Source organism: Apteryx mantelli, chromosome 26 (genome assembly GCF_036417845.1).
Source record: "Apteryx mantelli isolate bAptMan1 chromosome 26, bAptMan1.hap1, whole genome shotgun sequence".
Lineage (NCBI taxonomy): Eukaryota > Metazoa > Chordata > Aves > Apterygiformes > Apterygidae > Apteryx > Apteryx mantelli.
Genome location: NC_090003.1, coordinates 10630099 through 10656000, shown reverse-complemented (window position 1 = coordinate 10656000; position 25902 = coordinate 10630099).

Genomic DNA, 25902 nt, shown 5'->3' with positions numbered 1-25902 from the left:
CGCCTCGCAAACGAAACGCTGCATGTGTTCAGTGCCTCGCCAAAAAGCAGAGCGCTGCGTGTATTCGCTGAGTGGCAGAAAGCAAAGCACGGCGCCTCTTCGCTGCCTGGCCAACAAGCAAAGCGCTCCATCTCTTGGCTGCCTCGCAAACGAAGGAAGCGCTGCGTGCCTTGGGCGCCGAGCAAAGCAGCGCGTGCCTTCGCCGCCTCACACGCCGCCTCAGAAAGCGCTGCGTGCCTTTTCGCCCTCGGCGCCTAGCAAAGCGCCGTGTGCCTTCGCCGCCTCCCCAATCGCTCCGTCCCTTCGCCGCCTAGCAAAGCGCCTAGCAAAGCGTCCTCAGCCTTCGCTGCCTAGCAAAGCTGCACGTCGGCTCGCCGCCTAGCAAAGCACTGTGTGCCCTCGCCGCCTCCTACAGTGCTGCGTGCCTTCGCCGCCTCGCCGCCTGGCAAAGCACTGCGTGCCCTCGCCACCTCGCACAGCGCTGCGTCCTTGGGCGCCTGGCAAAGCGCTGCGTGCCTTCGCCGCCTCGCCGCCTAGCAAGGCGCCCTAGCCCGTCGACGGCTCTCAAATCGCTGCGTGCCTTCGCTGCCTCGGTGCTTAGCAAAGCGCCACGTGCCTTGGGCGCCTACAAAAGCGCCGTGTCCCTTCGGCGCTCCTACGGCGTTTGCTAAGCGGCGAGGCGGCGAAGGCACGCAGCGCTTTGCTAGGCTACGATGCGGCGAGGCGCCGAGGCGCCGAAGGACGCAGGCGTTTGCCAGGCGCCGAAGGCACGCAGCGCTTTGCTAGGCGGCGAGGCGGCGAAGGGACGAAGCGATTTGGGAGGCGGCGAAGGAACAGGGCGCTTTGCTTTTTGGCGACGGCACGCGGAGCTTTGCTAGGCGCCGAAGGGAGACGGCGCTTTGCTAGGCGGCGAGGCGGCGAAGGCACGCGGCGCTTGCTTTGGCGGCGAGGGCGAAAAGGCACGCAGCGCTGTGTGAGGCGGCGAGGCGCCGAAGACACGCGCTGCTTTGCCAGGCGGCGAAGGCACGCAGCGCTGTGTGAGGCGGCGAAGGCACGCAGCGCTTTGCCAGGCGGCGAAGGCACGCAGCGCTTTGCTAGGCTGCGATGCGGCGAGGCGCCCAACGCAGGCACTTCTTTGCTAGGCGCCCAAGGAGCACGGCGCTTTGCTTTCGGGCGAGGGCACGCGCAGCTTTGCTAGGCGCCGAAGGGAGACGGCGCTTTGCTAGGCAGCGAGGCGGCGAACGCACAAAGCGATTTGCTAGGCGGTGATTCGCTGCCGCGCAGAATAACGAAGCACTGTGCACGTTGGCTGTCTCACAAACAAGCAGACTGCTGCATCTCTTCGCTGCCTGGCCAACTAGCAAAGTGCTGCCTCGCTTCGCCTCCACGCCAGAAAGCAGTCCGCGAGGCCACTGCGCCACCTGCTGCACAAGCAAAGTGCTGCATCTCTTCGCTGCCTCGCAGAAGGAGCAACCACTGGGCATGTTGGCTGTCTCACAAACAAGCAGACTGCTGAAGCTCTTCGCTGCCTCGCCAACAAGCAGACCGCTGCATCTCTTCGCTGCCTCGCCAACAAGCAAAGCACTCGATCCGGTCGCCGCCTCGCCAGCATGCAAAGCGCTGCGTCTCTTCGCTGCCTGCCCAACAAGCAAAGCGCTGCGTCTCTTCACTGCATCGCCAAAAGCAAAGCGTCGCGTCTCTTCGCCGCCTCGCAAACGAAACGCTGCATGTGTTCAGTGCCTCGCCAAAAAGCAGAGCGCTGCGTGTATTCGCTGAGTGGCAGAAAGCAAAGCACGGCGCCTCTTCGCTGCCTGGCCAACAAGCAAAGCGCTCCATCTCTTGGCTGCCTCGCAAACGAAGGAAGCGCTGCGTGCCTTGGGCGCCGAGCAAAGCAGCGCGTGCCTTCGCCGCCTCACACGCCGCCTCAGAAAGCGCTGCGTGCCTTTTCGCCCTCGGCGCCTAGCAAAGCGCCGTGTGCCTTCGCCGCCTCCCCAATCGCTCCGTCCCTTCGCCGCCTAGCAAAGCGCCTAGCAAAGCGTCCTCAGGCTTCGCTGCCTAGCAAAGCTGCACGTCGGCTCGCCGCCTAGCAAAGCACTGTGTGCCCTCGCCGCCTCCTACAGTGCTGCGTGCCTTCGCCGCCTCGCCGCCTGGCAAAGCACTGCGTGCCCTCGCCACCTCGCACAGCGCTGCGTCCTTGGGCGCCTGGCAAAGCGCTGCGTGCCTTCGCCGCCTCGCCGCCTAGCAAGGCGCCCGAGCCCGTCGACGGCTCTCAAATCGCTGCGTGCCTTCGCTGCCTCGGTGCTTAGCAAAGCGCCACGTGCCTTGGGCGCCTACAAAAGCGCCGTGTCCCTTCGGCGCTCCTACGGCGTTTGCTAAGCGGCGAGGCGGCGAAGGCACGCAGCGCTTTGCTAGGCTACGATGCGGCGAGGCGCCGAGGCGCCGAAGGACGCAGGCGTTTGCCAGGCGCCGAAGGCACGCAGCGCTTTGCTAGGCGGCGAGGCGGCGAAGGGACGAAGCGATTTGGGAGGCGGCGAAGGAACAGGGCGCTTTGCTTTTTGGCGACGGCACGCGGAGCTTTGCTAGGCGCCGAAGGGAGACGGTGCTTTGCTAGGCGGCGAGGCGGCGAAGGCACGCGGCGCTTGCTTTGGCGGCGAGGGCGAAAAGGCACGCAGCGCTGTGTGAGGCGGCGAGGCGCCGAAGACACGCGCTGCTTTGCCAGGCGGCGAAGGCACGCAGCGCTGTGTGAGGCGGCGAAGGCACGCAGCGCTTTGCCAGGCGGCGAAGGCACGCAGCGCTTTGCTAGGCTGCGATGCGGCGAGGCGCCCAACGCAGGCACTTCTTTGCTAGGCGCCCAAGGAGCACGGCGCTTTGCTTTCGGGCGAGGGCACGCGGAGCTTTGCTAGGCGCCGAAGGGAGACGGCGCTTTGCTAGGCAGCGAGGCGGCGAACGCACAAAGCGATTTGCTAGGCGGTGATTCGCTGCCGCGCAGAATAACGAAGCACTGTGCACGTTGGCTGTCTCACAAACAAGCAGACTGCTGCATCTCTTCGCTGCCTGGCCAACTAGCAAAGTGCTGCCTCGCTTCGCCTCCACGCCAGAAAGCAGTCCGCGAGGCCACTGCGCCACCTGGTGCACAAGCAAAGTGCTGCATCTCTTCGCTGCCTCGCAGAAGGAGCAACCACTGGGCATGTTGGCTGTCTCACAAACAAGCAGACTGCTGAAGCTCTTCGCTGCCTCGCCAACAAGCAGACCGCTGCATCTCTTCGCTGCCTCGCCAACAAGCAAAGCACTCGATCCGGTCGCCGCCTCGCCAGCATGCAAAGCGCTGCGTCTCTTCGCTGCCTGCCCAACAAGCAAAGCGCTGCGTCTCTTCACTGCATCGCCAAAAGCAAAGCGTCGCGTCTCTTCGCCGCCTCGCAAACGAAACGCTGCATGTGTTCAGTGCCTCGCCAAAAAGCAGAGCGCTGCGTGTATTCGCTGAGTGGCAGAAAGCAAAGCACGGCGCCTCTTCGCTGCCTGGCCAACAAGCAAAGCGCTCCATCTCTTCGCTGCCTCGCAAACGAAGGAAGCGCTGCGTGCCTTGGGCGCCGAGCAAAGCAGCGCGTGCCTTCGCCGCCTCACACGCCGCCTCAGAAAGCGCTGCGTGCCTTTTCGCCCTCGGCGCCTAGCAAAGCGCCGTGTGCCTTCGCCGCCTCCCCAATCGCTCCGTCCCTTCGCCGCCTAGCAAAGCGCCTAGCAAAGCGTCCTCAGCCTTCGCTGCCTAGCAAAGCTGCACGTCGGCTCGCCGCCTAGCAAAGCACTGTGTGCCCTCGCCGCCTCCTACAGTGCTGCGTGCCTTCGCCGCCTCGCCGCCTGGCAAAGCACTGCGTGCCCTCGCCACCTCGCACAGCGCTGCGTCCTTGGGCGCCTGGCAAAGCGCTGCGTGCCTTCGCCGCCTCGCCGCCTAGCAAGGCGCCCGAGCCCGTCGACGGCTCTCAAATCGCTGCGTGCCTTCGCTGCCTCGGTGCTTAGCAAAGCGCCACGTGCCTTGGGCGCCTACAAAAGCGCCGTGTCCCTTCGGCGCTCCTACGGCGTTTGCTAAGCGGCGAGGCGGCGAAGGCACGCAGCGCTTTGCTAGGCTACGATGCGGCGAGGCGCCGAGGCGCCGAAGGACGCAGGCGTTTGCCAGGCGCCGAAGGCACGCAGCGCTTTGCTAGGCGGCGAGGCGGCGAAGGGACGAAGCGATTTGGGAGGCGGCGAAGGAACAGGGCGCTTTGCTTTTTGGCGACGGCACGCGGAGCTTTGCTAGGCGCCGAAGGGAGACGGCGCTTTGCTAGGCGGCGAGGCGGCGAAGGCACGCGGCGCTTGCTTTGGCGGCGAGGGCGAAAAGGCACGCAGCGCTGTGTGAGGCGGCGAGGCGCCGAAGACACGCGCTGCTTTGCCAGGCGGCGAAGGCACGCAGCGCTGTGTGAGGCGGCGAAGGCACGCAGCGCTTTGCCAGGCGGCGAAGGCACGCAGCGCTTTGCTAGGCTGCGATGCGGCGAGGCGCCCAACGCAGGCACTTCTTTGCTAGGCGCCCAAGGAGCACGGCGCTTTGCTTTCGGGCGAGGGCACGCGGAGCTTTGCTAGGCGCCGAAGGGAGACGGCGCTTTGCTAGGCAGCGAGGCGGCGAACGCACAAAGCGATTTGCTAGGCGGTGATTCGCTGCCGCGCAGAATAACGAAGCACTGTGCACGTTGGCTGTCTCACAAACAAGCAGACTGCTGCATCTCTTCGCTGCCTGGCCAACTAGCAAAGTGCTGCCTCGCTTCGCCTCCACGCCAGAAAGCAGTCCGCGAGGCCACTGCGCCACCTGGTGCACAAGCAAAGCGCTGCATCTCTTCGCTGCCTCGCAGAAGGAGCAACCACTGGGCATGTTGGCTGTCTCACAAACAAGCAGACTGCTGAAGCTCTTCGCTGCCTCGCCAACAAGCAGACCGCTGCATCTCTTCGCTGCCTCGCCAACAAGCAAAGCACTCGATCCGGTCGCCGCCTCGCCAGCATGCAAAGCGCTGCGTCTCTTCGCTGCCTGCCCAACAAGCAAAGCGCTGCGTCTCTTCACTGCATCGCCAAAAGCAAAGCGTCGCGTCTCTTCGCCGCCTCGCAAACGAAACGCTGCATGTGTTCAGTGCCTCGCCAAAAAGCAGAGCGCTGCGTGTATTCGCTGAGTGGCAGAAAGCAAAGCACGGCGCCTCTTCGCTGCCTGGCCAACAAGCAAAGCGCTCCATCTCTTGGCTGCCTCGCAAACGAAGGAAGCGCTGCGTGCCTTGGGCGCCGAGCAAAGCAGCGCGTGCCTTCGCCGCCTCACACGCCGCCTCAGAAAGCGCTGCGTGCCTTTTCGCCCTCGGCGCCTAGCAAAGCGCCGTGTGCCTTCGCCGCCTCCCCAATCGCTCCGTCCCTTCGCCGCCTAGCAAAGCGCCTAGCAAAGCGTCCTCAGCCTTCGCTGCCTAGCAAAGCTGCACGTCGGCTCGCCGCCTAGCAAAGCACTGTGTGCCCTCGCCGCCTCCTACAGTGCTGCGTGCCTTCGCCGCCTCGCCGCCTGGCAAAGCACTGCGTGCCCTCGCCACCTCGCACAGCGCTGCGTCCTTGGGCGCCTGGCAAAGCGCTGCGTGCCTTCGCCGCCTCGCCGCCTAGCAAGGCGCCCGAGCCCGTCGACGGCTCTCAAATCGCTGCGTGCCTTCGCTGCCTCGGTGCTTAGCAAAGCGCCACGTGCCTTGGGCGCCTACAAAAGCGCCGTGTCCCTTCGGCGCTCCTACGGCGTTTGCTAAGCGGCGAGGCGGCGAAGGCACGCAGCGCTTTGCTAGGCTACGATGCGGCGAGGCGCCGAGGCGCCGAAGGACGCAGGCGTTTGCCAGGTGCCGAAGGCACGCAGCGCTTTGCTAGGCGGCGAGGCGGCGAAGGGACGAAGCGATTTGGGAGGCGGCGAAGGAACAGGGCGCTTTGCTTTTTGGCGACGGCACGCGGAGCTTTGCTAGGCGCCGAAGGGAGACGGCGCTTTGCTAGGCGGCGAGGCGGCGAAGGCACGCGGCGCTTGCTTTGGCGGCGAGGGCGAAAAGGCACGCAGCGCTGTGTGAGGCGGCGAGGCGCCGAAGACACGCGCTGCTTTGCCAGGCGGCGAAGGCACGCAGCGCTGTGTGAGGCGGCGAAGGCACGCAGCGCTTTGCCAGGCGGCGAAGGCACGCAGCGCTTTGCTAGGCTGCGATGCGGCGAGGCGCCCAACGCAGGCACTTCTTTGCTAGGCGCCCAAGGAGCACGGCGCTTTGCTTTCGGGCGAGGGCACGCGGAGCTTTGCTAGGCGCCGAAGGGAGACGGCGCTTTGCTAGGCAGCGAGGCGGCGAACGCACAAAGCGATTTGCTAGGCGGTGATTCGCTGCCGCGCAGAATAACGAAGCACTGTGCACGTTGGCTGTCTCACAAACAAGCAGACTGCTGCATCTCTTCGCTGCCTGGCCAACTAGCAAAGTGCTGCCTCGCTTCGCCTCCACGCCAGAAAGCAGTCCGCGAGGCCACTGCGCCACCTGGTGCACAAGCAAAGTGCTGCATCTCTTCGCTGCCTCGCAGAAGGAGCAACCACTGGGCATGTTGGCTGTCTCACAAACAAGCAGACTGCTGAAGCTCTTCGCTGCCTCGCCAACAAGCAGACCGCTGCATCTCTTCGCTGCCTCACCAACAAGCAAAGCACTCGATCCGGTCGCCGCCTCGCCAGCATGCAAAGCGCTGCGTCTCTTCGCTGCCTGCCCAACAAGCAAAGCGCTGCGTCTCTTCACTGCATCGCCAAAAGCAAAGCGTCGCGTCTCTTCGCCGCCTCGCAAACGAAACGCTGCATGTGTTCAGTGCCTCGCCAAAAAGCAGAGCGCTGCGTGTATTCGCTGAGTGGCAGAAAGCAAAGCACGGCGCCTCTTCGCTGCCTGGCCAACAAGCAAAGCGCTCCATCTCTTGGCTGCCTCGCAAACGAAGGAAGCGCTGTGTGCCTTGGGCGCCGAGCAAAGCAGCGCGTGCCTTCGCCGCCTCACACGCCGCCTCAGAAAGCGCTGCGTGCCTTTTCGCCCTCGGCGCCTAGCAAAGCGCCGTGTGCCTTCGCCGCCTCCCCAATCGCTCCGTCCCTTCGCCGCCTAGCAAAGCGCCTAGCAAAGCGTCCTCAGCCTTCGCTGCCTAGCAAAGCTGCACGTCGGCTCGCCGCCTAGCAAAGCACTGTGTGCCCTCGCCGCCTCCTACAGTGCTGCGTGCCTTCGCCGCCTCGCCGCCTGGCAAAGCACTGCGTGCCCTCGCCACCTCGCACAGCGCTGCGTCCTTGGGCGCCTGGCAAAGCGCTGCGTGCCTTCGCCGCCTCGCCGCCTAGCAAGGCGCCCGAGCCCGTCGACGGCTCTCAAATCGCTGCGTGCCTTCGCTGCCTCGGTGCTTAGCAAAGCGCCACGTGCCTTGGGCGCCTACAAAAGCGCCGTGTGCCTTCGGCGCTCCTACGGCGTTTGCTAAGCGGCGAGGCGGCGAAGGCACGCAGCGCTTTGCTAGGCTACGATGCGGCGAGGCGCCGAGGCGCCGAAGGACGCAGGCGTTTGCCAGGCGCCGAAGGCACGCAGCGCTTTGCTAGGCGGCGAGGCGGCGAAGGGACGAAGCGATTTGGGAGGCGGCGAAGGAACAGGGCGCTTTGCTTTTTGGCGACGGCACGCGGAGCTTTGCTAGGCGCCGAAGGGAGACGGCGCTTTGCTAGGCGGCGAGGCGGCGAAGGCACGCGGCGCTTGCTTTGGCGGCGAGGGCGAAAAGGCACGCAGCGCTGTGTGAGGCGGCGAGGCGCCGAAGACACGCGCTGCTTTGCCAGGCGGCGAAGGCACGCAGCGCTGTGTGAGGCGGCGAAGGCACGCAGCGCTTTGCCAGGCGGCGAAGGCACGCAGCGCTTTGCTAGGCTGCGATGCGGCGAGGCGCCCAACGCAGGCACTTCTTTGCTAGGCGCCCAAGGAGCACGGCGCTTTGCTTTCGGGCGAGGGCACGCGGAGCTTTGCTAGGCGCCGAAGGGAGACGGCGCTTTGCTAGGCAGCGAGGCGGCGAACGCACAAAGCGATTTGCTAGGCGGTGATTCGCTGCCGCGCAGAATAACGAAGCACTGTGCACGTTGGCTGTCTCACAAACAAGCAGACTGCTGCATCTCTTCGCTGCCTGGCCAACTAGCAAAGTGCTGCCTCGCTTCGCCTCCACGCCAGAAAGCAGTCCGCGAGGCCACTGCGCCACCTGCTGCACAAGCAAAGTGCTGCATCTCTTCGCTGCCTCGCAGAAGGAGCAACCACTGGGCATGTTGGCTGTCTCACAAACAAGCAGACTGCTGAAGCTCTTCGCTGCCTCGCCAACAAGCAGACCGCTGCATCTCTTCGCTGCCTCGCCAACAAGCAAAGCACTCGATCCGGTCGCCGCCTCGCCAGCATGCAAAGCGCTGCGTCTCTTCGCTGCCTGCCCAACAAGCAAAGCGCTGCGTCTCTTCACTGCATCGCCAAAAGCAAAGCGTCGCGTCTCTTCGCCGCCTCGCAAACGAAACGCTGCATGTGTTCAGTGCCTCGCCAAAAAGCAGAGCGCTGCGTGTATTCGCTGAGTGGCAGAAAGCAAAGCACGGCGCCTCTTCGCTGCCTGGCCAACAAGCAAAGCGCTCCATCTCTTCGCTGCCTCGCAAACGAAGGAAGCGCTGCGTGCCTTGGGCGCCGAGCAAAGCAGCGCGTGCCTTCGCCGCCTCACACGCCGCCTCAGAAAGCGCTGCGTGCCTTTTCGCCCTCGGCGCCTAGCAAAGCGCCGTGTGCCTTCGCCGCCTCCCCAATCGCTCCGTCCCTTCGCCGCCTAGCAAAGCGCCTAGCAAAGCGTCCTCAGCCTTGGCTGCCTAGCAAAGCTGCACGTCGGCTCGCCGCCTAGCAAAGCACTGTGTGCCCTCGCCGCCTCCTACAGTGCTGCGTGCCTTCGCCGCCTCGCCGCCTGGCAAAGCACTGCGTGCCCTCGCCACCTCGCACAGCGCTGCGTCCTTGGGCGCCTGGCAAAGCGCTGCGTGCCTTCGCCGCCTCGCCGCCTAGCAAGGCGCCCGAGCCCGTCGACGGCTCTCAAATCGCTGCGTGCCTTCGCTGCCTCGGTGCTTAGCAAAGCGCCACGTGCCTTGGGCGCCTACAAAAGCGCCGTGTCCCTTCGGCGCTCCTACGGCGTTTGCTAAGCGGCGAGGCGGCGAAGGCACGCAGCGCTTTGCTAGGCTACGATGCGGCGAGGCGCCGAGGCGCCGAAGGACGCAGGCGTTTGCCAGGCGCCGAAGGCACGCAGCGCTTTGCTAGGCGGCGAGGCGGCGAAGGGACGAAGCGATTTGGGAGGCGGCGAAGGAACAGGGCGCTTTGCTTTTTGGCGACGGCACGCGGAGCTTTGCTAGGCGCCGAAGGGAGACGGCGCTTTGCTAGGCGGCGAGGCGGCGAAGGCACGCGGCGCTTGCTTTGGCGGCGAGGGCGAAAAGGCACGCAGCGCTGTGTGAGGCGGCGAGGCGCCGAAGACACGCGCTGCTTTGCCAGGCGGCGAAGGCACGCAGCGCTGTGTGAGGCGGCGAAGGCACGCAGCGCTTCGCCAGGCGGCGAAGGCACGCAGCGCTTTGCTAGGCTGCGATGCGGCGAGGCGCCCAACGCAGGCACTTCTTTGCTAGGCGCCCAAGGAGCACGGCGCTTTGCTTTCGGGCGAGGGCACGCGGAGCTTTGCTAGGCGCCGAAGGGAGACGGCGCTTTGCTAGGCAGCGAGGCGGCGAACGCACAAAGCGATTTGCTAGGCGGTGATTCGCTGCCGCGCAGAATAACGAAGCACTGTGCACGTTGGCTGTCTCACAAACAAGCAGACTGCTGCATCTCTTCGCTGCCTGGCCAACTAGCAAAGTGCTGCCTCGCTTCGCCTCCACGCCAGAAAGCAGTCCGCGAGGCCACTGCGCCACCTGCTGCACAAGCAAAGTGCTGCATCTCTTCGCTGCCTCGCAGAAGGAGCAACCACTGGGCATGTTGGCTGTCTCACAAACAAGCAGACTGCTGAAGCTCTTCGCTGCCTCGCCAACAAGCAGACCGCTGCATCTCTTCGCTGCCTCGCCAACAAGCAAAGCACTCGATCCGGTCGCCGCCTCGCCAGCATGCAAAGCGCTGCGTCTCTTCGCTGCCTGCCCAACAAGCAAAGCGCTGCGTCTCTTCACTGCATCGCCAAAAGCAAAGCGTCGCGTCTCTTCGCCGCCTCGCAAACGAAACGCTGCATGTGTTCAGTGCCTCGCCAAAAAGCAGAGCGCTGCGTGTATTCGCTGAGTGGCAGAAAGCAAAGCACGGCGCCTCTTCGCTGCCTGGCCAACAAGCAAAGCGCTCCATCTCTTCGCTGCCTCGCAAACGAAGGAAGCGCTGCGTGCCTTGGGCGCCGAGCAAAGCAGCGCGTGCCTTCGCCGCCTCACACGCCGCCTCAGAAAGCGCTGCGTGCCTTTTCGCCCTCGGCGCCTAGCAAAGCGCCGTGTGCCTTCGCCGCCTCCCCAATCGCTCCGTCCCTTCGCCGCCTAGCAAAGCGCCTAGCAAAGCATCCTCAGCCTTGGCTGCCTAGCAAAGCTGCACGTCGGCTCGCCGCCTAGCAAAGCACTGTGTGCCCTCGCCGCCTCCTACAGTGCTGCGTGCCTTCGCCGCCTCGCCGCCTGGCAAAGCACTGCGTGCCCTCGCCACCTCGCACAGCGCTGCGTCCTTGGGCGCCTGGCAAAGCGCTGCGTGCCTTCGCCGCCTCGCCGCCTAGCAAGGCGCCCGAGCCCGTCGACGGCTCTCAAATCGCTGCGTGCCTTCGCTGCCTCGGTGCTTAGCAAAGCGCCACGTGCCTTGGGCGCCTACAAAAGCGCCGTGTCCCTTCGGCGCTCCTACGGCGTTTGCTAAGCGGCGAGGCGGCGAAGGCACGCAGCGCTTTGCTAGGCTACGATGCGGCGAGGCGCCGAGGCGCCGAAGGACGCAGGCGTTTGCCAGGCGCCGAAGGCACGCAGCGCTTTGCTAGGCGGCGAGGCGGCGAAGGGACGAAGCGATTTGGGAGGCGGCGAAGGAACAGGGCGCTTTGCTTTTTGGCGACGGCACGCGGAGCTTTGCTAGGCGCCGAAGGGAGACGGCGCTTTGCTAGGCGGCGAGGCGGCGAAGGCACGCGGCGCTTGCTTTGGCGGCGAGGGCGAAAAGGCACGCAGCGCTGTGTGAGGCGGCGAGGCGCCGAAGACACGCGCTGCTTTGCCAGGCGGCGAAGGCACGCAGCGCTGTGTGAGGCGGCGAAGGCACGCAGCGCTTTGCTAGGCTGCGATGCGGCGAGGCGCCCAACGCAGGCACTTCTTTGCTAGGCGCCCAAGGAGCACGGCGCTTTGCTTTCGGGCGAGGGCACGCGGAGCTTTGCTAGGCGCCGAAGGGAGACGGCGCTTTGCTAGGCAGCGAGGCGGCGAACGCACAAAGCGATTTGCTAGGCGGTGATTCGCTGCCGCGCAGAATAACGAAGCACTGTGCACGTTGGCTGTCTCACAAACAAGCAGACTGCTGCATCTCTTCGCTGCCTGGCCAACTAGCGAAGTGCTGCCTCGCTTCGCCTCCACGCCAGAAAGCAGTCCGCGAGGCCACTGCGCCACCTGGTGCACAAGCAAAGTGCTGCATCTCTTCGCTGCCTCGCAGAAGGAGCAACCACTGGGCATGTTGGCTGTCTCACAAACAAGCAGACTGCTGAAGCTCTTCGCTGCCTCGCCAACAAGCAGACCGCTGCATCTCTTCGCTGCCTCACCAACAAGCAAAGCACTCGATCCGGTCGCCGCCTCGCCAGCATGCAAAGCGCTGCGTCTCTTCGCTGCCTGCCCAACAAGCAAAGCGCTGCGTCTCTTCACTGCATCGCCAAAAGCAAAGCGTCGCGTCTCTTCGCCGCCTCGCAAACGAAACGCTGCATGTGTTCAGTGCCTCGCCAAAAAGCAGAGCGCTGCGTGTATTCGCTGAGTGGCAGAAAGCAAAGCACGGCGCCTCTTCGCTGCCTGGCCAACAAGCAAAGCGCTCCATCTCTTCGCTGCCTCGCAAACGAAGGAAGCGCTGCGTGCCTTGGGCGCCGAGCAAAGCAGCGCGTGCCTTCGCCGCCTCACACGCCGCCTCAGAAAGCGCTGCGTGCCTTTTCGCCCTCGGCGCCTAGCAAAGCGCCGTGTGCCTTCGCCGCCTCCCCAATCGCTCCGTCCCTTCGCAGCCTAGCAAAGCGCCTAGCAAAGCGTCCTCACCCTTGGCTGCCTAGCAAAGCTGCACGTCGGCTCGCCGCCTAGCAAAGCACTGTGTGCCCTCGCCGCCTCGCACAGCGCTGCGTCCTTGGGCGCCTGGCAAAGCGCTGCGTGCCTTCGCCGCCTCGCCGCCTAGCAAGGCGCCCGAGCCCGTCGACGGCTCTCAAATCGCTGCGTGCCTTCGCTGCCTCGGTGCTTAGCAAAGCGCCACGTGCCTTGGGCGCCTACAAAAGCGCCGTGTCCCTTCGGCGCTCCTACGGCGTTTGCTAAGCGGCGAGGCGGCGAAGGCACGCAGCGCTTTGCTAGGCTACGATGCGGCGAGGCGCCGAGGCGCCGAAGGACGCAGGCGTTTGCCAGGCGCCGAAGGCACGCAGCGCTTTGCTAGGCGGCGAGGCGGCGAAGGGACGAAGCGATTTGGGAGGCGGCGAAGGAACAGGGCGCTTTGCTTTTTGGCGACGGCACGCGGAGCTTTGCTAGGCGCCGAAGGGAGACGGCGCTTTGCTAGGCGGCGAGGCGGCGAAGGCACGCGGCGCTTGCTTTGGCGGCGAGGGCGAAAAGGCACGCAGCGCTGTGTGAGGCGGCGAGGCGCCGAAGACACGCGCTGCTTTGCCAGGCGGCGAAGGCACGCAGCGCTGTGTGAGGCGGCGAAGGCACGCAGCGCTTTGCCAGGCGGCGAAGGCACGCAGCGCTTTGCTAGGCTGCGATGCGGCGAGGCGCCCAACGCAGGCACTTCTTTGCTAGGCGCCCAAGGAGCACGGCGCTTTGCTTTCGGGCGAGGGCACGCGGAGCTTTGCTAGGCGCCGAAGGGAGACGGCGCTTTGCTAGGCAGCGAGGCGGCGAACGCACAAAGCGATTTGCTAGGCGGTGATTCGCTGCCGCGCAGAATAACGAAGCACTGTGCACGTTGGCTGTCTCACAAACAAGCAGACTGCTGCATCTCTTCGCTGCCTGGCCAACTAGCAAAGTGCTGCCTCGCTTCGCCTCCACGCCAGAAAGCAGTCCGCGAGGCCACTGCGCCACCTGGTGCACAAGCAAAGTGCTGCATCTCTTCGCTGCCTCGCAGAAGGAGCAACCACTGGGCATGTTGGCTGTCTCACAAACAAGCAGACTGCTGAAGCTCTTCGCTGCCTCGCCAACAAGCAGACCGCTGCATCTCTTCGCTGCCTCACCAACAAGCAAAGCACTCGATCCGGTCGCCGCCTCGCCAGCATGCAAAGCGCTGCGTCTCTTCGCTGCCTGCCCAACAAGCAAAGCGCTGCGTCTCTTCACTGCATCGCCAAAAGCAAAGCGTCGCGTCTCTTCGCCGCCTCGCAAACGAAACGCTGCATGTGTTCAGTGCCTCGCCAAAAAGCAGAGCGCTGCGTGTATTCGCTGAGTGGCAGAAAGCAAAGCACGGCGCCTCTTCGCTGCCTGGCCAACAAGCAAAGCGCTCCATCTCTTCGCTGCCTCGCAAACGAAGGAAGCGCTGCGTGCCTTGGGCGCCGAGCAAAGCAGCGCGTGCCTTCGCCGCCTCACACGCCGCCTCAGAAAGCGCTGCGTGCCTTTTCGCCCTCGGCGCCTAGCAAAGCGCCGTGTGCCTTCGCCGCCTCCCCAATCGCTCCGTCCCTTCGCCGCCTAGCAAAGCGCCTAGCAAAGCGTCCTCAGCCTTCGCTGCCTAGCAAAGCTGCACGTCGGCTCGCCGCCTAGCAAAGCACTGTGTGCCCTCGCCGCCTCCTACAGTGCTGCGTGCCTTCGCCGCCTCGCCGCCTGGCAAAGCACTGCGTGCCCTCGCCACCTCGCACAGCGCTGCGTCCTTGGGCGCCTGGCAAAGCGCTGCGTGCCTTCGCCGCCTCGCCGCCTAGCAAGGCGCCCGAGCCCGTCGACGGCTCTCAAATCGCTGCGTGCCTTCGCTGCCTCGGTGCTTAGCAAAGCGCCACGTGCCTTGGGCGCCTACAAAAGCGCCGTGTCCCTTCGGCGCTCCTACGGCGTTTGCTAAGCGGCGAGGCGGCGAAGGCACGCAGCGCTTTGCTAGGCTACGATGCGGCGAGGCGCCGAGGCGCCGAAGGACGCAGGCGTTTGCCAGGCGCCGAAGGCACGCAGCGCTTTGCTAGGCGGCGAGGCGGCGAAGGGACGAAGCGATTTGGGAGGCGGCGAAGGAACAGGGCGCTTTGCTTTTTGGCGACGGCACGCGGAGCTTTGCTAGGCGCCGAAGGGAGACGGCGCTTTGCTAGGCGGCGAGGCGGCGAAGGCACGCGGCGCTTGCTTTGGCGGCGAGGGCGAAAAGGCACGCAGCGCTGTGTGAGGCGGCGAGGCGCCGAAGACACGCGCTGCTTTGCCAGGCGGCGAAGGCACGCAGCGCTGTGTGAGGCGGCGAAGGCACGCAGCGCTTTGCCAGGCGGCGAAGGCACGCAGCGCTTTGCTAGGCTGCGATGCGGCGAGGCGCCCAACGCAGGCACTTCTTTGCTAGGCGCCCAAGGAGCACGGCGCTTTGCTTTCGGGCGAGGGCACGCGGAGCTTTGCTAGGCGCCGAAGGGAGACGGCGCTTTGCTAGGCAGCGAGGCGGCGAACGCACAAAGCGATTTGCTAGGCGGTGATTCGCTGCCGCGCAGAATAACGAAGCACTGTGCACGTTGGCTGTCTCACAAACAAGCAGACTGCTGCATCTCTTCGCTGCCTGGCCAACTAGCAAAGTGCTGCCTCGCTTCGCCTCCACGCCAGAAAGCAGTCCGCGAGGCCACTGCGCCACCTGGTGCACAAGCAAAGTGCTGCATCTCTTCGCTGCCTCGCAGAAGGAGCAACCACTGGGCATGTTGGCTGTCTCACAAACAAGCAGACTGCTGAAGCTCTTCGCTGCCTCGCCAACAAGCAGACCGCTGCATCTCTTCGCTGCCTCGCCAACAAGCAAAGCACTCGATCCGGTCGCCGCCTCGCCAGCATGCAAAGCGCTGCGTCTCTTCGCTGCCTGCCCAACAAGCAAAGCGCTGCGTCTCTTCACTGCATCGCCAAAAGCAAAGCGTCGCGTCTCTTCGCCGCCTCGCAAACGAAACGCTGCATGTGTTCAGTGCCTCGCCAAAAAGCAGAGCGCTGCGTGTATTCGCTGAGTGGCAGAAAGCAAAGCACGGCGCCTCTTCGCTGCCTGGCCAACAAGCAAAGCGCTCCATCTCTTCGCTGCCTCGCAAACGAAGGAAGCGCTGCGTGCCTTGGGCGCCGAGCAAAGCAGCGCGTGCCTTCGCCGCCTCACACGCCGCCTCAGAAAGCGCTGCGTGCCTTTTCGCCCTCGGCGCCTAGCAAAGCGCCGTGTGCCTTCGCCGCCTCCCCAATCGCTCCGTCCCTTTGCCGCCTAGCAAAGCGCCTAGCAAAGCGTCCTCAGCCTTCGCTGCCTAGCAAAGCTGCACGTCGGCTCGCCGCCTAGCAAAGCACTGTGTGCCCTCGCCGCCTCCTACAGTGCTGCGTGCCTTCGCCGCCTCGCCGCCTGGCAAAGCACTGCGTGCCCTCGCCACCTCGCACAGCGCTGCGTCCTTGGGCGCCTGGCAAAGCGCTGCGTGCCTTCGCCGCCTCGCCGCCTAGCAAGGCGCCCGAGCCCGTCGACGGCTCTCAAATCGCTGCGTGCCTTCGCTGCCTCGGTGCTTAGCAAAGCGCCACGTGCCTTGGGCGCCTACAAAAGCGCCGTGTCCCTTCGGCGCTCCTACGGCGTTTGCTAAGCGGCGAGGCGGCGAAGGCACGCAGCGCTTTGCTAGGCTACGATGCGGCGAGGCGCCGAGGCGCCGAAGGACGCAGGCGTTTGCCAGGCGCCGAAGGCACGCAGCGCTTTGCTAGGCGGCGAGGCGGCGAAGGGACGAAGCGATTTGGGAGGCGGCGAAGGAACAGGGCGCTTTGCTTTTTGGCGACGGCACGCGGAGCTTTGCTAGGCGCCGAAGGGAGACGGCGCTTTGCTAGGCGGCGAGGCGGCGAAGGCACGCGGCGCTTGCTTTGGCGGCGAGGGCGAAAAGGCACGCAGCGCTGTGTGAGGCGGCGAGGCGCCGAAGACACGCGCTGCTTTGCCAGGCGGCGAAGGCACGCAGCGCTGTGTGAGGCGGCGAAGGCACGCAGCGCTTTGCCAGGCGGCGAAGGCACGCAGCGCTTTGCTAGGCTGCGATGCGGCGAGGCGCCCAACGCAGGCACTTCTTTGCTAGGCGCCCAAGGAGCACGGCGCTTTGCTTTCGGGCGAGGGCACGCGCAGCTTTGCTAGGCGCCGAAGGGAGACGGCGCTTTGCTAGGCAGCGAGGCGGCGAACGCACAAAGCGATTTGCTAGGCGGTGATTCGCTGCCGCGCAGAATAACGAAGCACTGTGCACGTTGGCTGTCTCACAAACAAGCAGACTGCTGCATCTCTTCGCTGCCTGGCCAACTAGCAAAGTGCTGCCTCGCTTCGCCTCCACGCCAGAAAGCAGTCCGCGAGGCCACTGCGCCACCTGGTGCACAAGCAAAGTGCTGCATCTCTTCGCTGCCTCGCAGAAGGAGCAACCACTGGGCATGTTGGCTGTCTCACAAACAAGCAGACTGCTGAAGCTCTTCGCTGCCTCGCCAACAAGCAGACCGCTGCATCTCTTCGCTGCCTCACCAACAAGCAAAGCACTCGATCCGGTCGCCGCCTCGCCAGCATGCAAAGCGCTGCGTCTCTTCGCTGCCTGCCCAACAAGCAAAGCGCTGCGTCTCTTCACTGCATCGCCAAAAGCAAAGCGTCGCGTCTCTTCGCCGCCTCGCAAACGAAACGCTGCATGTGTTCAGTGCCTCGCCAAAAAGCAGAGCGCTGCGTGTATTCGCTGAGTGGCAGAAAGCAAAGCACGGCGCCTCTTCGCTGCCTGGCCAACAAGCAAAGCGCTCCATCTCTTGGCTGCCTCGCAAACGAAGGAAGCGCTGCGTGCCTTGGGCGCCGAGCAAAGCAGCGCGTGCCTTCGCCGCCTCACACGCCGCCTCAGAAAGCGCTGCGTGCCTTTTCGCCCTCGGCGCCTAGCAAAGCGCCGTGTGCCTTCGCCGCCTCCCCAATCGCTCCGTCCCTTCGCCGCCTAGCAAAGCGCCTAGCAAAGCGTCCTCAGCCTTGGCTGCCTAGCAAAGCTGCACGTCGGCTCGCCGCCTAGCAAAGCACTGTGTGCCCTCGCCGCCTCCTACAGTGCTGCGTGCCTTCGCCGCCTCGCCGCCTGGCAAAGCACTGCGTGCCCTCGCCACCTCGCACAGCGCTGCGTCCTTGGGCGCCTGGCAAAGCGCTGCGTGCCTTCGCCGCCTCGCCGCCTAGCAAGGCGCCCGAGCCCGTCGACGGCTCTCAAATCGCTGCGTGCCTTCGCTGCCTCGGTGCTTAGCAAAGCGCCACGTGCCTTGGGCGCCTACAAAAGCGCCGTGTCCCTTCGGCGCTCCTACGGCGTTTGCTAAGCGGCGAGGCGGCGAAGGCACGCAGCGCTTTGCTAGGCTACGATGCGGCGAGGCGCCGAGGCGCCGAAGGACGCAGGCGTTTGCCAGGCGCCGAAGGCACGCAGCGCTTTGCTAGGCGGCGAGGCGGCGAAGGGACGAAGCGATTTGGGAGGCGGCGAAGGAACAGGGCGCTTTGCTTTTTGGCGACGGCACGCGGAGCTTTGCTAGGCGCCGAAGGGAGACGGCGCTTTGCTAGGCGGCGAGGCGGCGAAGGCACGCGGCGCTTGCTTTGGCGGCGAGGGCGAAAAGGCACGCAGCGCTGTGTGAGGTGGCGAGGTGCCGAAGACGCGCTGCTTTGCCAGGCGGCGAAGGCACGCAGCGCTGTGTGAGGCGGCGAAGGCACGCAGCGCTGTGTGAGGCGGCGAAGGCACGCAGCGCTTTGCTAGGCTGCGATGCGGCGAGGCGCCCAACGCAGGCACTTCTTTGCTAGGCGCCCAAGGAGCACGGCGCTTTGCTTTCGGGCGAGGGCACGCGCAGCTTTGCTAGGCGCCGAAGGGAGACGGCGCTTTGCTAGGCAGCGAGGCGGCGAACGCACAAAGCGATTTGCTAGGCGGTGATTCGCTGCCGCGCAGAATAACGAAGCACTGTGCACGTTGGCTGTCTCACAAACAAGCAGACTGCTGCATCTCTTCGCTGCCTGGCCAACTAGCAAAGTGCTGCCTCGCTTCGCCTCCACGCCAGAAAGCAGTCCGCGAGGCCACTGCGCCACCTGGTGCACAAGCAAAGTGCTGCATCTCTTCGCTGCCTCGCAGAAGGAGCAACCACTGGGCATGTTGGCTGTCTCACAAACAAGCAGACTGCTGAAGCTCTTCGCTGCCTCGCCAACAAGCAGACCGCTGCATCTCTTCGCTGCCTCACCAACAAGCAAAGCACTCGATCCGGTCGCCGCCTCGCCAGCATGCAAAGCGCTGCGTCTCTTCACTGCATCGCCAAAAGCAAAGCGTCGCGTCTCTTCGCCGCCTCGCAAACGAAACGCTGCATGTGTTCAGTGCCTCGCCAAAAAGCAGAGCGCTGCGTGTATTCGCTGAGTGGCAGAAAGCAAAGCACGGCGCCTCTTCGCTGCCTGGCCAACAAGCAAAGCGCTCCATCTCTTCGCTGCCTCGCAAACGAAGGAAGCGCTGCGTGCCTTGGGCGCCGAGCAAAGCAGCGCGTGCCTTCGCCGCCTCACACGCCGCCTCAGAAAGCGCTGCGTGCCTTTTCGCCCTCGGCGCCTAGCAAAGCGCCGTGTGCCTTCGCCGCCTCCCCAATCGCTCCGTCCCTTCGCCGCCTAGCAAAGCGCCTAGCAAAGCGTCCTCAGCCTTGGCTGCCTAGCAAAGCTGCACGTCGGCTCGCCGCCTAGCAAAGCACTGTGTGCCCTCGCCGCCTCCTACAGTGCTGCGTGCCTTCGCCGCCTCACCGCCTGGCAAAGCACTGCGTGCCCTCGCCACCTCGCACAGCGCTGCGTCCTTGGGCGCCTGGCAAAGCGCTGCGTGCCTTCGCCGCCTCGCCGCCTAGCAAGGCGCCCTAGCCCGTCGACGGCTCTCAAATCGCTGCGTGCCTTCGCTGCCTCGGTGCTTAGCAAAGCGCCACGTGCCTTGGGCGCCTACAAAAGCGCCGTGTCCCTTCGGCGCTCCTACGGCGTTTGCTAAGCGGCGAGGCGGCGAAGGCACGCAGCGCTTTGCTAGGCTACGATGCGGCGAGGCGCCGAGGCGCCGAAGGACGCAGGCGTTTGCCAGGCGCCGAAGGCACGCAGCGCTTTGCTAGGCGGCGAGGCGGCGAAGGGACGAAGCGATTTGGGAGGCGGCGAAGGAACAGGGCGCTTTGCTTTTTGGCGACGGCACGCGGAGCTTTGCTAGGCGCCGAAGGGAGACGGCGCTTTGCTAGGCGGCGAGGCGGCGAAGGCACGCGGCGCTTGCTTTGGCGGCGAGGGCGAAAAGGCACGCAGCGCTGTGTGAGGCGGCGAGGCGCCGAAGACACGCGCTGCTTTGCCAGGCGGCGAAGGCACGCAGCGCTGTGTGAGGCGGCGAAGGCACGCAGCGCTTTGCCAGGCGGCGAAGGCACGCAGCGCTTTGCTAGGCTGCGATGCGGCGAGGCGCCCAACGCAGGCACTTCTTTGCTAGGCGCCCAAGGAGCACGGCGCTTTGCTTTCGGGCGAGGGCACGCGCAGCTTTGCTAGGCGCCGAAGGGAGACGGCGCTTTGCTAGGCAGCGAGGCGGCGAACGCACAAAGCGATTTGCTAGGCGGTGATTCGCTGCCGCGCAGAATAACGAAGCACTGTGCACGTTGGCTGTCTCACAAACAAGCAGACTGCTGCATCTCTTCGCTGCCTGGCCAACTAGCAAAGTGCTGCCTCGCTTCGCCTCCACGCCAGAAAGCAGTCCGCGAGGCCACTGCGCCACCTGGTGCACAAGCAAAGTGCTGCATCTCTTCGCTGCCTCGCAGAAGGAGCAACCACTGGGCATGTTGGCTGTCTCACAAACAAGCAGACTGCTGAAGCTCTTCGCTGCCTCGCCAACAAGCAGACCGCTGCATCTCTTCGCTGCCTCGCCAACAAGCAAAGCACTCGATCCGGTCGCCGCCTCGCCAGCATGCAAAGCGCTGCGTCTCTTCGCTGCCTGCCCAACAAGCAAAGCGCTGCGTCTCTTCACTGCATCGCCAAAAGCAAAGCGTCGCGTCTCTTCGCCGCCTCGCAAACGAAACGCTGCATGTGTTCAGTGCCTCGCCAAAAAGCAGAGCGCTGCGTGTATTCGCTGAGTGGCAGAAAGCAAAGCACGGCGCCTCTTCGCTGCCTGGCCAACAAGCAAAGCGCTCCATCTCTTGGCTGCCTCGCAAACGAAGGAAGCGCTGCGTGCCTTGGGCGCCGAGCAAAGCAGCGCGTGCCTTCGCCGCCTCACACGCCGCCTCAGAAAGCGCTGCGTGCCTTTTCGCCCTCGCCGCCTAGCAAAGCGCCGTGTGCCTTCGCCGCCTCCCCAATCGCTCCGTCCCTTCGCCGCCTAGCAAAGCGCCTAGCAAAGCGTCCTCACCCTTGGCTGCCTAGCAAAGCTGCACGTCGGCTCGCCGCCTAGCAAAGCACTGTGTGCCCTCGCCGCCTCCTACAGTGCTGCGTGCCTTCTCCGCCTCGCCGCCTGGCAAAGCACTGCGTGCCCTCGCCACCTCGCACAGCGCTGCGTCCTTGGGCGCCTGGCAAAGCGCTGCGTGCCTTCGCCGCCTCGCCGCCTAGCAAGGCGCCCGAGCCCGTCGACGGCTCTCAAATCGCTGCGTGCCTTCGCTGCCTCGGTGCTTAGCAAAGCGCCACGTGCCTTGGGCGCCTACAAAAGCGCCGTGTCCCTTCGGCGCTCCTACGGCGTTTGCTAAGCGGCGAGGCGGCGAAGGCACGCAGCGCTTTGCTAGGCTACGATGCGGCGAGGCGCCGAGGCGCCGAAGGACGCAGGCGTTTGCCAGGCGCCGAAGGCACGCAGCGCTTTGCTAGGCGGCGAGGCGGCGAAGGGACGAAGCGATTTGGGAGGCGGCGAAGGAACAGGGCGCTTTGCTTTTTGGCGACGGCACGCGGAGCTTTGCTAGGCGCCGAAGGGAGACGGCGCTTTGCTAGGCGGCGAGGCGGCGAAGGCACGCGGCGCTTGCTTTGGCGGCGAGGGCGAAAAGGCACGCAGCGCTGTGTGAGGCGGCGAGGCGCCGAAGACACGCGCTGCTTTGCCAGGCGGCGAAGGCACGCAGCGCTGTGTGAGGCGGCGAAGGCACGCAGCGCTTTGCCAGGTGGCGAAGGCACGCAGCGCTTTGCTAGGCTGCGATGCGGCGAGGCGCCCAACGCAGGCACTTCTTTGCTAGGCGCCCAAGGAGCACGGCGCTTTGCTTTCGGGCGAGGGCACGTGGAGCTTTGCTAGGCGCCGAAGGGAGACGGCGCTTTGCTAGGCAGCGAGGCGGCGAACGCACAAAGCGATTTGCTAGGCGGTGATTCGCTGCCGCGCAGAATAACGAAGCACTGTGCACGTTGGCTGTCTCACAAACAAGCAGACTGCTGCATCTCTTCGCTGCCTGGCCAACTAGCAAAGTGCTGCCTCGCTTCGCCTCCACGCCAGAAAGCAGTCCGCGAGGCCACTGCGCCACCTGGTGCACAAGCAAAGTGCTGCATCTCTTCGCTGCCTCGCAGAAGGAGCAACCACTGGGCATGTTGGCTGTCTCACAAACAAGCAGACTGCTGAAGCTCTTCGCTGCCTCGCCAACAAGCAGACCGCTGCATCTCTTCGCTGCCTCACCAACAAGCAAAGCACTCGATCCGGTCGCCGCCTCGCCAGCATGCAAAGCGCTGCGTCTCTTCGCTGCCTGCCCAACAAGCAAAGCGCTGCGTCTCTTCACTGCATCGCCAAAAGCAAAGCGTCGCGTCTCTTCGCCGCCTCGCAAACGAAACGCTGCATGTGTTCAGTGCCTCGCCAAAAAGCAGAACGCTGCGTGTATTCGCTGAGTGGCAGAAAGCAAAGCACGGCGCCTCTTCGCTGCCTGGCCAACAAGCAAAGCGCTCCATCTCTTGGCTGCCTCGCAAACGAAGGAAGCGCTGCGTGCCTTGGGCGCCGAGCAAAGCAGCGCGTGCCTTCGCCGCCTCACACGCCGCCTCAGAAAGCGCTGCGTGCCTTTTCGCCCTCGGCGCCTAGCAAAGCGCCGTGTGCCTTCGCCGCCTCCCCAATCGCTCCGTCCCTTCGCCGCCTAGCAAAGCGCCTAGCAAAGCGTCCTCAGCCTTCGCTGCCTAGCAAAGCTGCACGTCGGCTCGCCGCCTAGCAAAGCACTGTGTGCCCTCGCCGCCTCCTACAGTGCTGCGTGCCTTCGCCGCCTCGCCGCCTGGCAAAGCACTGCGTGCCCTCGCCACCTCGCACAGCGCTGCGTCCTTGGGCGCCTGGCAAAGCGCTGCGTGCCTTCGCCGCCTCGCCGCCTAGCAAGGCGCCCTAGCCCGTCGACGGCTCTCAAATCGCTGCGTGCCTTCGCTGCCTCGGTGCTTAGCAAAGCGCCACGTGCCTTGGGCGCCTACAAAAGCGCCGTGTCCCTTCGGCGCTCCTACGGCGTTTGCTAAGCGGCGAGGCGGCGAAGGCACGCAGCGCTTTGCTAGGCTACGATGCGGCGAGGCGCCGAGGCGCCGAAGGACGCAGGCGTTTGCCAGGCGCCGAAGGCACGCAGCGCTTTGCTAGGCGGCGAGGCGGCGAAGGGACGAAGCGATTTGGGAGGCGGCGAAGGAACAGGGCGCTTTGCTTTTTGGCGACGGCACGCGGAGCTTTGCTAGGCGCCGAAGGGAGACGGCGCTTTGCTAGGCGGCGAGGCGGCGAAGGCACGCGGCGCTTGCTTTGGCGGCGAGGGCGAAAAGGCACGCAGCGCTGTGTGAGGCGGCGAGGTGCCGAAGACACGCGCTGCTTTGCCAGGCGGCGAAGGCACGCAGCGCTGTGTGAGGCGGCGAAGGCACGCAGCGCTTTGCCAGGCGGCGAAGGCACGCAGCGCTTTGCTAGGCTGCGATGCGGCGAGGCGCCCAACGCAGGCACTTCTTTGCTAGGCGCCCAAGGAGCACGGCGCTTTGCTTTCGGGCGAGGGCACGCGCAGCTTTGCTAGGCGCCGAAGGGAGACGGCGCTTTGCTAGGCAGCGAGGCGGCGAACGCACAAAGCGATTTGCTAGGCGGTGATTCGCTGCCGCGCAGAATAACGAAGCACTGTGCACGTTGGCTGTCTCACAAACAAGCAGACTGCTGCATCTCTTCGCTGCCTGGCCAACTAGCAAAGTGCTGCCTCGCTTCGCCTCCACGCCAGAAAGCAGTCCGCGAGGCCACTGCGCCACCTGGTGCACAAGCAAAGTGCTGCATCTCTTCGCTGCCTCGCAGAAGGAGCAACCACTGGGCATGTTGGCTGTCTCACAAACAAGCAGACTGCTGAAGCTCTTCGCTGCCTCGCCAACAAGCAGACCGCTGCATCTCTTCGCTGCCTCACCAACAAGCAAAGCACTCGATCCGGTCGCCGCCTCGCCAGCATGCAAAGCGCTGCGTCTCTTCGCTGCCTGCCCAACAAGCAAAGCGCTGCGTCTCTTCACTGCATCGCCAAAAGCAAAGCGTCGCGTCTCTTCGCCGCCTCGCAAACGAAACGCTGCATGTGTTCAGTGCCTCGCCAAAAAGCAGAGCGCTGCGTGTATTCGCTGAGTGGCAGAAAGCAAAGCACGGCGCCTCTTCGCTGCCTGGCCAACAAGCAAAGCGCTCCATCTCTTCGCTGCCTCGCAAACGAAGGAAGCGCTGCGTGCCTTGGGCGCCGAGCAAAGCAGCGCGTGCCTTCGCCGCCTCACACGCCGCCTCAGAAAGCGCTGCGTGCCTTTTCGCCCTCGGCGCCTAGCAAAGCGCCGTGTGCCTTCGCCGCCTCCCCAATCGCTCCGTCCCTTCGCAGCCTAGCAAAGCGCCTAGCAAAGCGTCCTCACCCTTGGCTGCCTAGCAAAGCTGCACGTCGGCTCGCCGCCTAGCAAAGCACTGTGTGCCCTCGCCGCCTCGCACAGCGCTGCGTCCTTGGGCGCCTGGCAAAGCGCTGCGTGCCTTCGCCGCCTCGCCGCCTAGCAAGGCGCCCGAGCCCGTCGACGGCTCTCAAATCGCTGCGTGCCTTCGCTGCCTCGGTGCTTAGCAAAGCGCCACGTGCCTTGGGCGCCTACAAAAGCGCCGTGTCCCTTCGGCGCTCCTACGGCGTTTGCTAAGCGGCGAGGCGGCGAAGGCACGCAGCGCTTTGCTAGGCTACGATGCGGCGAGGCGCCGAGGCGCCGAAGGACGCAGGCGTTTGCCAGGCGCCGAAGGCACGCAGCGCTTTGCTAGGCGGCGAGGCGGCGAAGGGACGAAGCGATTTGGGAGGCGGCGAAGGAACAGGGCGCTTTGCTTTTTGGCGACGGCACGCGGAGCTTTGCTAGGCGCCGAAGGGAGACGGCGCTTTGCTAGGCGGCGAGGCGGCGAAGGCACGCGGCGCTTGCTTTGGCGGCGAGGGCGAAAAGGCACGCAGCGCTGTGTGAGGCGGCGAGGCGCCGAAGACACGCGCTGCTTTGCCAGGCGGCGAAGGCACGCAGCGCTGTGTGAGGCGGCGAAGGCACGCAGCGCTTTGCCAGGCGGCGAAGGCACGCAGCGCTTTGCTAGGCTGCGATGCGGCGAGGCGCCCAACGCAGGCACTTCTTTGCTAGGCGCCCAAGGAGCACGGCGCTTTGCTTTCGGGCGAGGGCACGCGCAGCTTTGCTAGGCGCCGAAGGGAGACGGCGCTTTGCTAGGCAGCGAGGCGGCGAACGCACAAAGCGATTTGCTAGGCGGTGATTCGCTGCCGCGCAGAATAACGAAGCACTGTGCACGTTGGCTGTCTCACAAACAAGCAGACTGCTGCATCTCTTCGCTGCCTGGCCAACTAGCAAAGTGCTGCCTCGCTTCGCCTCCACGCCAGAAAGCAGTCCGCGAGGCCACTGCGCCACCTGGTGCACAAGCAAAGTGCTGCATCTCTTCGCTGCCTCGCAGAAGGAGCAACCACTGGGCATGTTGGCTGTCTCACAAACAAGCAGACTGCTGAAGCTCTTCGCTGCCTCGCCAACAAGCAGACCGCTGCATCTCTTCGCTGCCTCACCAACAAGCAAAGCACTCGATCCGGTCGCCGCCTCGCCAGCATGCAAAGCGCTGCGTCTCTTCGCTGCCTGCCCAACAAGCAAAGCGCTGCGTCTCTTCACTGCATCGCCAAAAGCAAAGCGTCGCGTCTCTTCGCCGCCTCGCAAACGAAACGCTGCATGTGTTCAGTGCCTCGCCAAAAAGCAGAGCGCTGCGTGTATTCGCTGAGTGGCAGAAAGCAAAGCACGGCGCCTCTTCGCTGCCTGGCCAACAAGCAAAGCGCTCCATCTCTTCGCTGCCTCGCAAACGAAGGAAGCGCTGCGTGCCTTGGGCGCCGAGCAAAGCAGCGCGTGCCTTCGCCGCCTCACACGCCGCCTCAGAAAGCGCTGCGTGCCTTTTCGCCCTCGGCGCCTAGCAAAGCGCCGTGTGCCTTCGCCGCCTCCCCAATCGCTCCGTCCCTTCGCAGCCTAGCAAAGCGCCTAGCAAAGCGTCCTCACCCTTGGCTGCCTAGCAAAGCTGCACGTCGGCTCGCCGCCTAGCAAAGCACTGTGTGCCCTCGCCGCCTCGCACAGCGCTGCGTCCTTGGGCGCCTGGCAAAGCGCTGCGTGCCTTCGCCGCCTCGCCGCCTAGCAAGGCGCCCGAGCCCGTCGACGGCTCTCAAATCGCTGCGTGCCTTCG